The following is a 12383-nucleotide window of genomic DNA, read 5'->3' on the forward strand; positions in this document are numbered from 1 at the left end:
TCTCCTGGACAAAGTGGTCAGCCCAGGGTCCTATGGCTAGCTGTCCTGCCCAGAGCCCCCATCATACCAGTCAAAAGCCCACGAAATCCTGGCATGTGGAGTGTTCTGGTCCCAGCCGAGCCTCTGTGGTTTTTGGATGCCTAGGAAGGATTTCTCACCCCCTCCCCCCAGGGCCCGATTAACCAGGCGTGGCCCTGAAGACCCGCCTGGTGTGGGGGAATCTTGTTCCCCTGGACTAAGTGGTCAGCCCAGGGGTCCTATGGCTAGCTGTCCTGCCCAGAGCCCCCAACATACCAGGCAAACACACCAAGAAATCCTGGCATTCGGAGTGTTCTGGGCCCAGCCAAGGCTCTGCAGTTTTTGGATGCCTAGGGAGGAATTTCTCACCCCCTCCCCCCAAGGCCCGATTAACCAGGCGTGGCCCTGAAGACCCGCCTGGTGTGGGGGGAATCATGCTCTCCTGGACAAAGTGGTCAGCCCAGGGTCCTATGGCTAGCTGTCCTGCCCAGAGCCCCCATCATACCAGTCAAAAGCCCACGAAATCCTGGCATGTGGAGTGTTCTGGTCCCAGCCGAGCCTCTGTGGTTTTTGGATGCCTAGGAAGGATTTCTCACCCCCTCCCCCCAGGGCCCGATTAACCAGGCGTGGCCCTGAAGACCCGCCTGGTGTGGGGGAATCTTGTTCCCCTGGACTAAGTGGTCAGCCCAGGGGTCCTATGGCTAGCTGTCCTGCCCAGAGCCCCCAACATACCAGGCAAACACACCAAGAAATCCTGGCATTCGGAGTGTTCTGGGCCCAGCCAAGGCTCTGCAGTTTTTGAATGCCTAGGGAGGAATTTCTCACCCCCTCCCCCCAAGGCCCGATTAACCAGGCGTGGCCCTGAAGACCCGCCTGGTGTGGGGGGAATCATGCTCTCCTGGACAAAGTGGTCAGCCCAGGGTCCTATGGCTAGCTGTCCTGCCCAGAGCCCCCATCATACCAGTCAAAAGCCCACGAAATCCTGGCATGTGGAGTGTTCTGGTCCCAGCCGAGCCTCTGTGGTTTTTGGATGCCTAGGAAGGATTTCTCACCCCCTCCCCCCAGGGCCCGATTAACCAGGCGTGGCCCTGAAGACCCGCCTGGTGTGGGGGAATCTTGTTCCCCTGGACTAAGTGGTCAGCCCAGGGGTCCTATGGCTAGCTGTCCTGCCCAGAGCCCCCAACATACCAGGCAAACACACCAAGAAATCCTGGCATTCGGAGTGTTCTGGGCCCAGCCAAGGCTCTGCAGTTTTTGGATGCCTAGGGAGGAATTTCTCACCCCCTCCCCCCAAGGCCCGATTAACCAGGCGTGGCCCTGAAGACCCGCCTGGTGTGGGGGGAATCATGCTCTCCTGGACAAAGTGGTCAGCCCAGGGTCCTATGGCTAGCTGTCCTGCCCAGAGCCCCCATCATACCAGTCAAAAGCCCACGAAATCCTGGCATGTGGAGTGTTCTGGTCCCAGCCGAGCCTCTGTGGTTTTTGGATGCCTAGGAAGGATTTCTCACCCCCTCCCCCCAGGGCCCGATTAACCAGGCGTGGCCCTGAAGACCCGCCTGGTGTGGGGGAATCTTGTTCCCCTGGACTAAGTGGTCAGCCCAGGGGTCCTATGGCTAGCTGTCCTGCCCAGAGCCCCCAACATACCAGGCAAACACACCAAGAAATCCTGGCATTCGGAGTGTTCTGGGCCCAGCCAAGGCTCTGCAGTTTTTGGATGCCTAGGGAGGAATTTCTCACCCCCTCCCCCCAAGGCCCGATTAACCAGGCGTGGCCCTGAAGACCCGCCTGGTGTGGGGGGAATCATGCTCTCCTGGACAAAGTGGTCAGCCCAGGGTCCTATGGCTAGCTGTCCTGCCCAGAGCCCCCATCATACCAGTCAAAAGCCCACGAAATCCTGGCATGTGGAGTGTTCTGGTCCCAGCCGAGCCTCTGTGGTTTTTGGATGCCTAGGAAGGATTTCTCACCCCCTCCCCCCAGGGCCCGATTAACCAGGCGTGGCCCTGAAGACCCGCCTGGTGTGGGGGAATCTTGTTCCCCTGGACTAAGTGGTCAGCCCAGGGGTCCTATGGCTAGCTGTCCTGCCCAGAGCCCCCAACATACCAGGCAAACACACCAAGAAATCCTGGCATTCGGAGTGTTCTGGGCCCAGCCAAGGCTCTGCAGTTTTTGAATGCCTAGGGAGGAATTTCTCACCCCCTCCCCCCAAGGCCCGATTAACCAGGCGTGGCCCTGAAGACCCGCCTGGTGTGGGGGGAATCATGCTCTCCTGGACAAAGTGGTCAGCCCAGGGTCCTATGGCTAGCTGTCCTGCCCAGAGCCCCCATCATACCAGTCAAAAGCCCACGAAATCCTGGCATGTGGAGTGTTCTGGTCCCAGCCGAGCCTCTGTGGTTTTTGGATGCCTAGGAAGGATTTCTCACCCCCTCCCCCCAGGGCCCGATTAACCAGGCGTGGCCCTGAAGACCCGCCTGGTGTGGGGGAATCTTGTTCCCCTGGACTAAGTGGTCAGCCCAGGGGTCCTATGGCTAGCTGTCCTGCCCAGAGCCCCCAACATACCAGGCAAACACACCAAGAAATCCTGGCATTCGGAGTGTTCTGGGCCCAGCCAAGGCTCTGCAGTTTTTGGATGCCTAGGGAGGAATTTCTCACCCCCTCCCCCCAAGGCCCGATTAACCAGGCGTGGCCCTGAAGACCCGCCTGGTGTGGGGGGAATCATGCTCTCCTGGACAAAGTGGTCAGCCCAGGGTCCTATGGCTAGCTGTCCTGCCCAGAGCCCCCATCATACCAGTCAAAAGCCCACGAAATCCTGGCATGTGGAGTGTTCTGGTCCCAGCCGAGCCTCTGTGGTTTTTGGATGCCTAGGAAGGATTTCTCACCCCCTCCCCCCAGGGCCCGATTAACCAGGCGTGGCCCTGAAGACCCGCCTGGTGTGGGGGAATCTTGTTCCCCTGGACTAAGTGGTCAGCCCAGGGGTCCTATGGCTAGCTGTCCTGCCCAGAGCCCCCAACATACCAGGCAAACACACCAAGAAATCCTGGCATTCGGAGTGTTCTGGGCCCAGCCAAGGCTCTGCAGTTTTTGGATGCCTAGGGAGGAATTTCTCACCCCCTCCCCCCAAGGCCCGATTAACCAGGCGTGGCCCTGAAGACCCGCCTGGTGTAGGGGGAATCATGCTCTCCTGGACAAAGTGGTCAGCCCAGGGTCCTATGGCTAGCTGTCCTGCCCAGAGCCCCCATCATACCAGTCAAAAGCCCACGAAATCCTGGCATGTGGAGTGTTCTGGTCCCAGCCGAGCCTCTGTGGTTTTTGGATGCCTAGGAAGGATTTCTCACCCCCTCCCCCCAGGGCCCGATTAACCAGGCGTGGCCCTGAAGACCCGCCTGGTGTGGGGGAATCTTGTTCCCCTGGACTAAGTGGTCAGCCCAGGGGTCCTATGGCTAGCTGTCCTGCCCAGAGCCCCCAACATACCAGGCAAACACACCAAGAAATCCTGGCATTCGGAGTGTTCTGGGCCCAGCCAAGGCTCTGCAGTTTTTGGATGCCTAGGGAGGAATTTCTCACCCCCTCCCCCCAAGGCCCGATTAACCAGGCGTGGCCCTGAAGACCCGCCTGGTGTGGGGGGAATCATGCTCTCCTGGACAAAGTGGTCAGCCCAGGGTCCTATGGCTAGCTGTCCTGCCCAGAGCCCCCATCATACCAGTCAAAAGCCCACGAAATCCTGGCATGTGGAGTGTTCTGGTCCCAGCCGAGCCTCTGTGGTTTTTGGATGCCTAGGAAGGATTTCTCACCCCCTCCCCCCAGGGCCCGATTAACCAGGCGTGGCCCTGAAGACCCGCCTGGTGTGGGGGAATCTTGTTCCCCTGGACTAAGTGGTCAGCCCAGGGGTCCTATGGCTAGCTGTCCTGCCCAGAGCCCCCAACATACCAGGCAAACACACCAAGAAATCCTGGCATTCGGAGTGTTCTGGGCCCAGCCAAGGCTCTGTAGTTTTTGGATGCCTAGGGAGGAATTTCTCACCCCCTCCCCCCAAGGCCCGATTAACCAGGCGTGGCCCTGAAGACCCGCCTGGTGTGGGGGGAATCATGCTCTCCTGGACAAAGTGGTCAGCCCAGGGTCCTATGGCTAGCTGTCCTGCCCAGAGCCCCCATCATACCAGTCAAAAGCCCACGAAATCCTGGCATGTGGAGTGTTCTGGTCCCAGCCGAGCCTCTGTGGTTTTTGGATGCCTAGGAAGGATTTCTCACCCCCTCCCCCCAGGGCCCGATTAACCAGGCGTGGCCCTGAAGACCCGCCTGGTGTGGGGGAATCTTGTTCCCCTGGACTAAGTGGTCAGCCCAGGGGTCCTATGGCTAGCTGTCCTGCCCAGAGCCCCCAACATACCAGGCAAACACACCAAGAAATCCTGGCATTCGGAGTGTTCTGGGCCCAGCCAAGGCTCTGCAGTTTTTGGATGCCTAGGGAGGAATTTCTCACCCCCTCCCCCCAAGGCCCGATTAACCAGGCGTGGCCCTGAAGACCCGCCTGGTGTGGGGGGAATCATGCTCTCCTGGACAAAGTGGTCAGCCCAGGGTCCTATGGCTAGCTGTCCTGCCCAGAGCCCCCATCATACCAGTCAAAAGCCCACGAAATCCTGGCATGTGGAGTGTTCTGGTCCCAGCCGAGCCTCTGTGGTTTTTGGATGCCTAGGAAGGATTTCTCACCCCCTCCCCCCAGGGCCCGATTAACCAGGCGTGGCCCTGAAGACCCGCCTGCTACTCCCATGCTATCTCTCTGGCCCCAGATCAGCTCTCTTAATCAGCCAGCCGTCTTGCTAGCAACAAGAGATGGTTTCCCTTGAGGAAGGTCTTGTGGAGTGGGGATATGGTCACCAGTGACACCTGCTTTATCCGGTGTTGCAACCGGAAGTTGCTTGTTCTTCATTTTTCTTCATGCCTTTTCTTCATTTTTCTTCATTTATTTCTTCATGCGATAGCCATTTCATAATCCCAGAATCAAATATGTTTGCCCTTTCTGTCATTTCTTTAAGAAATCTCAGCCTCCAGGCTTTTGTCTAAGATGAGGTTATCTTGCTTTTAATTTTGCTTCTTCAACTTTCTCTGGACTAGTTACTTTATCCTCCATTTCCTTCTGCTTCTCTTTGGATGCCACCTCAAATACTTGAGCGGACATACTCCTTCTGCAGAGCAGACGCCAGGGACACGGCCTATGACTGGGTGGCTGAGGCCATCCTAGGCCCACCTGCCTCCTACCCGCCCGGTCACTCTGCTCCATGCCCGTTTGCCCACCCAGGCTGCTGCCATTGCCTATAACCATTAAATGTTACCTGAAATATGATTTCTACTTTGTGAACTTGTTCCTGTAGCTAAAATTCATTTTAGAAAGAACAAAATTTATTAATTTTTTTTTTTAGTAATGGACAGGTCTGTGGCTTCAGTACTGTTACTGGTGGTTTTCTGTGCATATAATTCCAGCACTACACCCTTTACCAGTGGACCCACCTCCATCCCCCAAGGAATATGATTTTTACATTTTTGTTTCATCCTGTCCCCAAAAGCTTTTGAAAGAAATAAATGCATTTTCTGTGATGGTAGCTTGTATTTATTGTATAGCCAGAGTGCAATAATAATATAACAATTTTAATGTGAATTTAAGATGTTTATATATTTTAACGGTTCATAAATACAAATGTTTCTTTGTACGCAGCTGTGTGTATGGTAGTGTTTATAATGCCTAAAACAATGTTGTTTAATACCAAGTATTCAGAAGTGCTTATTGAATAAAATAAATTCTTAAATTTATTTTAAATAAATTTAAATATTATATTTATATTCTTAAATTCAATGTCTTAAATATTTCTAAGTTACAAAGTAAACCATTCTTCCCACATGCTTGCTATGAGCCAGATGTTGAGTATCCCCTGGTAAACAAATAACTGTCATCCCTGCCTTCATGCATCTTTTCTCAAAGGTTGGTAGATATGAAACTTATTGTGTTAGAATTAAATTTAAAAAGCATAAATTTTTCAATTTAAACAGAATTTAACAACAGCATGCTATGTATAACCCTGATCTTTTACATTAAAAATAATTATATTTTGTAAAAGTTAAATCATCTCATGACATTTGTATAAAGATGAAAAATAAATTTGCTCTATTTCTTATACTGAATTCATAGGTGAGTGAAACTACTATAAAATTGCTGTGTGATATTTCCATTCATATTTTTGTAGTGGCTGTTAGCCCTTCGATAGTTTTGCTTCATTTATTGCTGTTTAAAAAAATCCATGGGTCCAGCTCATGACATGAAGCTCACCAGAAAGAGTTGTGAGTGCAATTAGAGAAATAACTACACTGAGAACTATCATAACAATGTGAATGAATGAGGGAAGTGGAAAGCCTGTCTAAAGTACAGGTGGAGGTGGGGTGGGGAGGAGAGAGATTTGGGACATTGTTGGTGGGAATGTTGCACCAGTGAAGGGGGTGTTCTTTACATGACTGAAACCCAACTACAATCATATTTGTAGCCAAGGTGTTTAAATAAAGATATTAATATAAAAAAAATTAAAAAAAAAGACATGGGTCGAGCATTCAAAGCCTTCCCTTAGCTATTCCTGACCAAGGACATGGTGCTGTGTTGGAACAGGCCCCAATGCTGGATGCCCAATAACCCACACCATGAGGCTTTGCTCATCATCCTTGTGTCCATGACCGTATTAGGAGTATCTGAGGGTCACTACCAACTCAGGTCACTCAGAGGCTGAGGTACAGATGCAGTGAAACTCTTCAGCATGGGGAGGGGGAAGAGAGTGAGTTTTCATCAGGGCTAGGAGCAAATGTGTCCCCACTATTTTGTTTCCACTGCTCTCTCTCGCTCTCTTTCTCTCTCTCTCTCTCTCTCTCTCTCTCTCTCTCTCTCTCTCTCTCTCTCTCTCTCACACACACACACACACACACACTCACACACACAAGAGATGGAAAGACAGCACGACTAAACAGTTCAATCTTCCGTTCTGTTTTTCTAAAGCCAGCACACACAATATGTTATTCCCATTTTTTGATTGCTGTTATATAAGGGAATTAGTTTAAAATGTAGAATAGGGGCTGGATAGATAGCATGGAGGCAGAGCATTGGCCTTGCATGCAGAAGGACGGTGGTTCGAATCTCGGCATCCCATGTGGTCCCTTGAGCCTGCCAGGAGCATTTCTGAGAATTGAGCCAGGAGTAACCCCTGAGTGCTGCCGGGTGTGACCCAAAAAACAAAAAATAAAATGTAGAAAAAAAAAAAATATATATATATATATAAAATGTAGAACAGAAAGCATCCCAGCAGCTCTCAATTTAGCTGTGCAAATGTGTCATGCTTTTAGAACTCCCTACATAACACTCAAATCCAGAGTCTCTGACCCAGGAATAAGACATCATAGACACTCAGCCAAAAACGGCTTTTTCCACTTTGCCTGGCCAGCCTCACTTTCAGGGATAAAATGGTTGGGTTTTGTTTTATTTATCTTGTTTTTGAGCCACACCCAGCAGTACTTGGGTTACTCCTCACTGGTGTGAGATATCTTGATTTGGATTTCCCTAATGATATGAGATGCTGAGTAAAGTTCATGTGTCCATTGGCAGTCCTCTTGTCTTCCTCTGAGAGGTGTCTTTTCATTTCTTCTCCCCATTCTTTGATAAGGTTTTGACTTTGTGTGATTTTTTTTGGGGGGGGTCACACTTGGCATTGCTCAGGGGTTACTCCTGGCTCTATGCTCAGAAATCACTCCCGCAGGCTCAAGAGTCCATGTGGGATGCCTGGATTCGAGCACGGTCCTTCTGCATGCAAACGCCTTACCTCCATGCTATCTCTTTGGCCCCAATATCCCAATTCTTGCCATAAAGATTTTTCTTCCTCCTGACCCAGTGAGGACCCCCTTTGACTGGGAAATTTTATTCTCTCCTCTGAAGGATAATAAGGAAGACCTGAATGCCCTTCCTGTATCTGCTGTCTGAAGCCAGAACCACATCTCCTGAATCCCCTGGGTACTCACTATGTCTACTGGACCTGATTCCAGGGCACCATGACTCAGGCTAACACTATAGGCCTTAGGAGGTCAGAAAGGCCTGAGTTGAGAGCTCAGATCTGAGGCACCTAGAGCAACCTCAGGTGAATGTATACAATTGGGCAGTTTAAGGCTCATCATAGAAAAGGTTCCCAATCAGAGCAGAACAGGATGTTTAGGGGTGCCTAAGGGTGCCTGAGCAGCTGAAAGGCCACCTCTAGCAGGTTTTCTGCTTTCTTGGCAGCTTCTTTTCATTTGCTGCTAGATGTGACAGGGATGTTTGTGAGATTTGCATTGTCTGAAAGTAGCCACTTCTTGTAAAGATATTTTCAGGTCTATGAAGATCCTGAGTTGTTTATCTGTGAAGTTGTATATCATTTTTTTATATCTGAAGGAGAATCTGGCTAAAATATTCATGGCAGGTGTTCACTTTAAATGTTTTCATTTCAGGGACTGAAGAGATAGCATGGAGGTAAGGTGCTTGCCTTGCATGCAGAAGGACAGCTGTTCAAATCCTAGCATTCAATATGGTCCCCCGAGCCTGCCAGGAGCGATTTCTGAGCGTAGAGTCAGGAGTAACCCGAGTGCTGCCGAGTGTGACCCAAAAACCAAAAAAATTTTTCTTCATTTCACTTGAGATATTTACAAGCTATATTCCTCTTTTGTCTTCAGGCCCAGAGGTCTCATTTAAATCACTTGAATCTTCTGTAAATCTTAAGGATGCCCTTTTATAATCTGTTGCATAGATCCTATTCTTTCAGAGTTCTCTCTTTATTTATGGTTTTCATGATTCTGATTAGGATGTTTATTGAAGTGTTTTTATTCTTTTTGGGCCATACATTGGAAGGCTAAAAGTTTGCTCTTGGCTCAGCACTCAGAAGATACTCCTAGAATTGCTTGGGGATCTTATGGGATGCCATGTATCAAAGCTGTATGTGAGGCAAGTACAATAGTCTCTGTACTATGGATCATATCTGTCCTGGGTATTTTTGTTTGGATCTCTTTTAGCAGACATACCCTTAGAAACTTCAATTCTGGCAAATTCTTAGCATTAATGCTTTGGACTTCTTGCTTCTTCTTTTTTTTTTTTTTCTTTTTTTTTCTTTTTTGGAGAGGACATACCTAGCAGTGATCAGGGGCTATTCATGGCTCTACACTCAGGAATCACTCCTAGCAGTATTCAGGAACCATATGGAATACTGAGGATTTTGTTAAGATCAGCATTGTACAAGGCAAGAGTGCCTTATCCACTGTACTATCTCTCTGGCCCAAACTTGTTCCTTGCCCCCTGAGACCCCTATGATTCTTATATTGTTTCTCTTTGAATTCATCTCAAATTTTTCTTGTCCGCTCTTCATTTATTTTGAGGTTTTTGTCAATCTTATGCTGTTTTTTAAGGTTTTCTGTACCTTGTCTTAGAGCTCACTGAGTCTTTTCTCAGCAGCTGTTACTGCTAGTAAGGCGTAGCCCTCTTCCCAAACCTCAATTCGTGCCCCTGAGCCAGCTCTGCCACCACCGCTGCCCATGCAGTCTCACCTCAGGTTGAGGAGCGCCAGATTCACTGCAGTCCTGGCCTCAATGTAGACAGCAAAGAGGAGGGCAGAGGGGGTGTGCCGTGAGCTAGCCTGAGGCCAAGGCCAATAAAGCTGCTTTCCCCGCGAAAATAAAGATTCTGTGATTTTTTTTTTAATTTTATGGCTGAACTCTGCTGAAACTCTGATACCAGCACCTATCTCTGACTGTCTCCTGTGCTGTGCTGCATTCTCGGCCTGATTTCATCCTGTGTGTGGCTTCATCTGCGGACAGCTAGCCTTCCCTGGAGATGAGTTGATACGCCCAGAACGGGAGGAGCCAGAGGAGCTCCCGCTTCGGCCGGGCACATCATTTATGAATACAACCACAACACGTAGAAAACCCCACAATATAAGTGTGGCAATGGGGAAACAACTCAGGCCAGTGCCAGACATAGAGAATGAAGATGGCAACTCTGATGACCAGAACATGGCCAACCAACTAGTCACTCAGATAAGGAGTTTAGAGTCGAAATATGGAAGATGTTCACAGAACTCAAAAAAAGTACAGAAGGGGCCGGTGAGGTGGCGCTAGAGGTAAGGTGTCTGCCGTACAAGCGCTAGCCAAGGAAAGGACCACGGTTCGATCCCCCGGTGTCCCATATGGTCCCCCCAAGCCAGGGGCAATTTCTGAGCACCTAGCCAGGAGTAACCCCTGAGCATCTAACGGGTGTGGCCCGAAAAACAAAAAAAAAAAAAAAAGAAAAGAAAAAACAAACAAAAAAAAAAGTACAGAAGAGAACACTAATAAGAATCAAGAGAATATGGGCCTGGAGAGATAACACATCGGTGTTTGCCTTGCAAGCAGCCGATCCAGGACCTAAGGTGGTTGGTTCGAATCCTAGTGTCCCATATGGTCCCCTGTGCCTGCCAGGAGCTATTTCTGAGCAGACAGCCAGGAGTAACCCCTGAGCACTGCCGGGTGTGGCCCGAAAAACAAAAAAAAACAAACAAACAAACAAAAAGAATCAAGAGAATATGAAGATAGAAATCAGAAAAACTCTAAACTAAAATTTTAGGTCAAATAACAGGTCTGAAAAACTCAGTAGATGAATTGTAGAAAAAATGGATGAGCTTTCCCACAGGTTAATAGCAGCTGAGGATAGAATTAGTACACTGGAAGATGAGATAAATAACAACTCCATACAGCAGAAGAGATTGGGAAAGAAGCCATAAAGCAAATGATCAAACAATGGAAAAACTACTCAAAGAATGGGAACAGATGAAAATAGAAGTCTATGATAAGCTCAACAGAAACAACTTAAGAATCATTGGAGTCCCAGAGACCCAGGAAGAAAATCTCCAGGAAGAATCAATGGTCAAGAACATCATTAAAGAGAAACTACTAGAGCTAAAGAATACATGTGATCAAATCCTGCATGCCCAAAGAATACCAACTAAAAGAGAACCCAGAAAAACACCCAAGACACATCCTAGTCACAATGACGAATCCCACAGATAGAGACAGAATTCTGAAAGCAGCAAGATCAAAAAGAGAAATTACATTCAAGGGAACATACTTAATTTTACCGCAGACCTGTCACCAGAAACACTCAAGGCAGAAGGCAGTGGTGGGACATAGTGACAAAACTCAATGAAATAAATGCTTCGCCTAGAATACTGCACCCAGCAAAACTCACTTTCAGGTTTGAAGGAAGAATACATGGTTTCACAGACAAACAACAGCTCAGAAATTTTACAGACTCAAAATCAGTCTTAAAAGAAAAACTGAAAGACAAGACTGACCAACAGACACACCAAACTTCGATAGAAAGATGGAACTAAATCCCAGGACAATTCTTTCTCTCAATGTCAATGAACTAAAATGCACTAGTTAAGACACAGAGTAGCTAAATGGATCAAAAAACTCAATCCAACCTTCTGCAGCCTACAAGAAATGCACCCAGGGCCTGGAGAGATAGCACAGCGGCGTTTGCCTTGCAAGCAGCCGATCCAGGACCAAAGGTGGTTGGTTCGAATCCTGGTGTCCCATATGGTCCCCCATACCTGCCAGGAGCTATTTCTGAGCAGACAGCCAGGAGTCACCCCTGAGCACCGCCGGGTGTGGCCCAAAAACCAAAAAAAAAAAAAAAAAAAAAAAAAAAAAGAAATGCACCCAAATAGTCAGAACAAACATAGACTCAAAATAAAAGGCTGGAGGAAAATCATCCAAGCAAACAACACCCATAAAAAAGCTGGAGTGGCCATACTAATATCAGATGATGCAAACTTCATACTCAGGAAAGTTGTAAGGGACAAAGATGGACATTTTGTATTAATCAAGGGATATGTAGAGGAGGAAGAAATCACACTCCTAAACATATATGCACTGAATGATGGGCCAGCAAAATATTTAATACAATTGTTGACAAATCTGAAAAATAATATCAATAACAACACAGTAATTGTGGGAGACCTCAACACGGCATTGTCAACACTTGATAGGTCAACCAGACTGAAACCCAACAAGAATATACTAGACCTGAGAAGAGAAATGGAAGAAAGAGGCCTAGTAGATATAGATAGGGCACTCCACCCCAAAAAACCTGGATACACATTCTTCTCTAATGTACATGGGACATTCTCCAGGATAGATTACATGCTGGCACATAAAACATACCTCCATAATATCAGGAGGATAGAAATTTGCAGGTTACCTTCGCTGACCACAAGGCCCTGAAATTATATATGAACTACAAAGGGACACAGAAGAAAAACTTTAATACCTGGAAGTTAAACAGCCTAA

General features: G+C 48.4%; 1 protein-coding gene and 1 pseudogene across 1 annotated transcript in view; both read right to left on the reverse strand.

Moving 5' to 3' along the window:
* BCL2L13 (BCL2 like 13) overlaps positions 1-12383 on the reverse strand; it is a 1170396-nt gene that overhangs the window by 585855 nt on the left and 572158 nt on the right. The gene's annotated exons all lie outside the window — the stretch shown is intronic.
* Positions 4813-5187, reverse strand: LOC126022651 (cAMP-regulated phosphoprotein 19-like; annotated as a pseudogene).

Source organism: Suncus etruscus, chromosome 11, assembly GCF_024139225.1.
Source record: "Suncus etruscus isolate mSunEtr1 chromosome 11, mSunEtr1.pri.cur, whole genome shotgun sequence".
NCBI classification, from domain to species: domain Eukaryota; kingdom Metazoa; phylum Chordata; class Mammalia; order Eulipotyphla; family Soricidae; genus Suncus; species Suncus etruscus.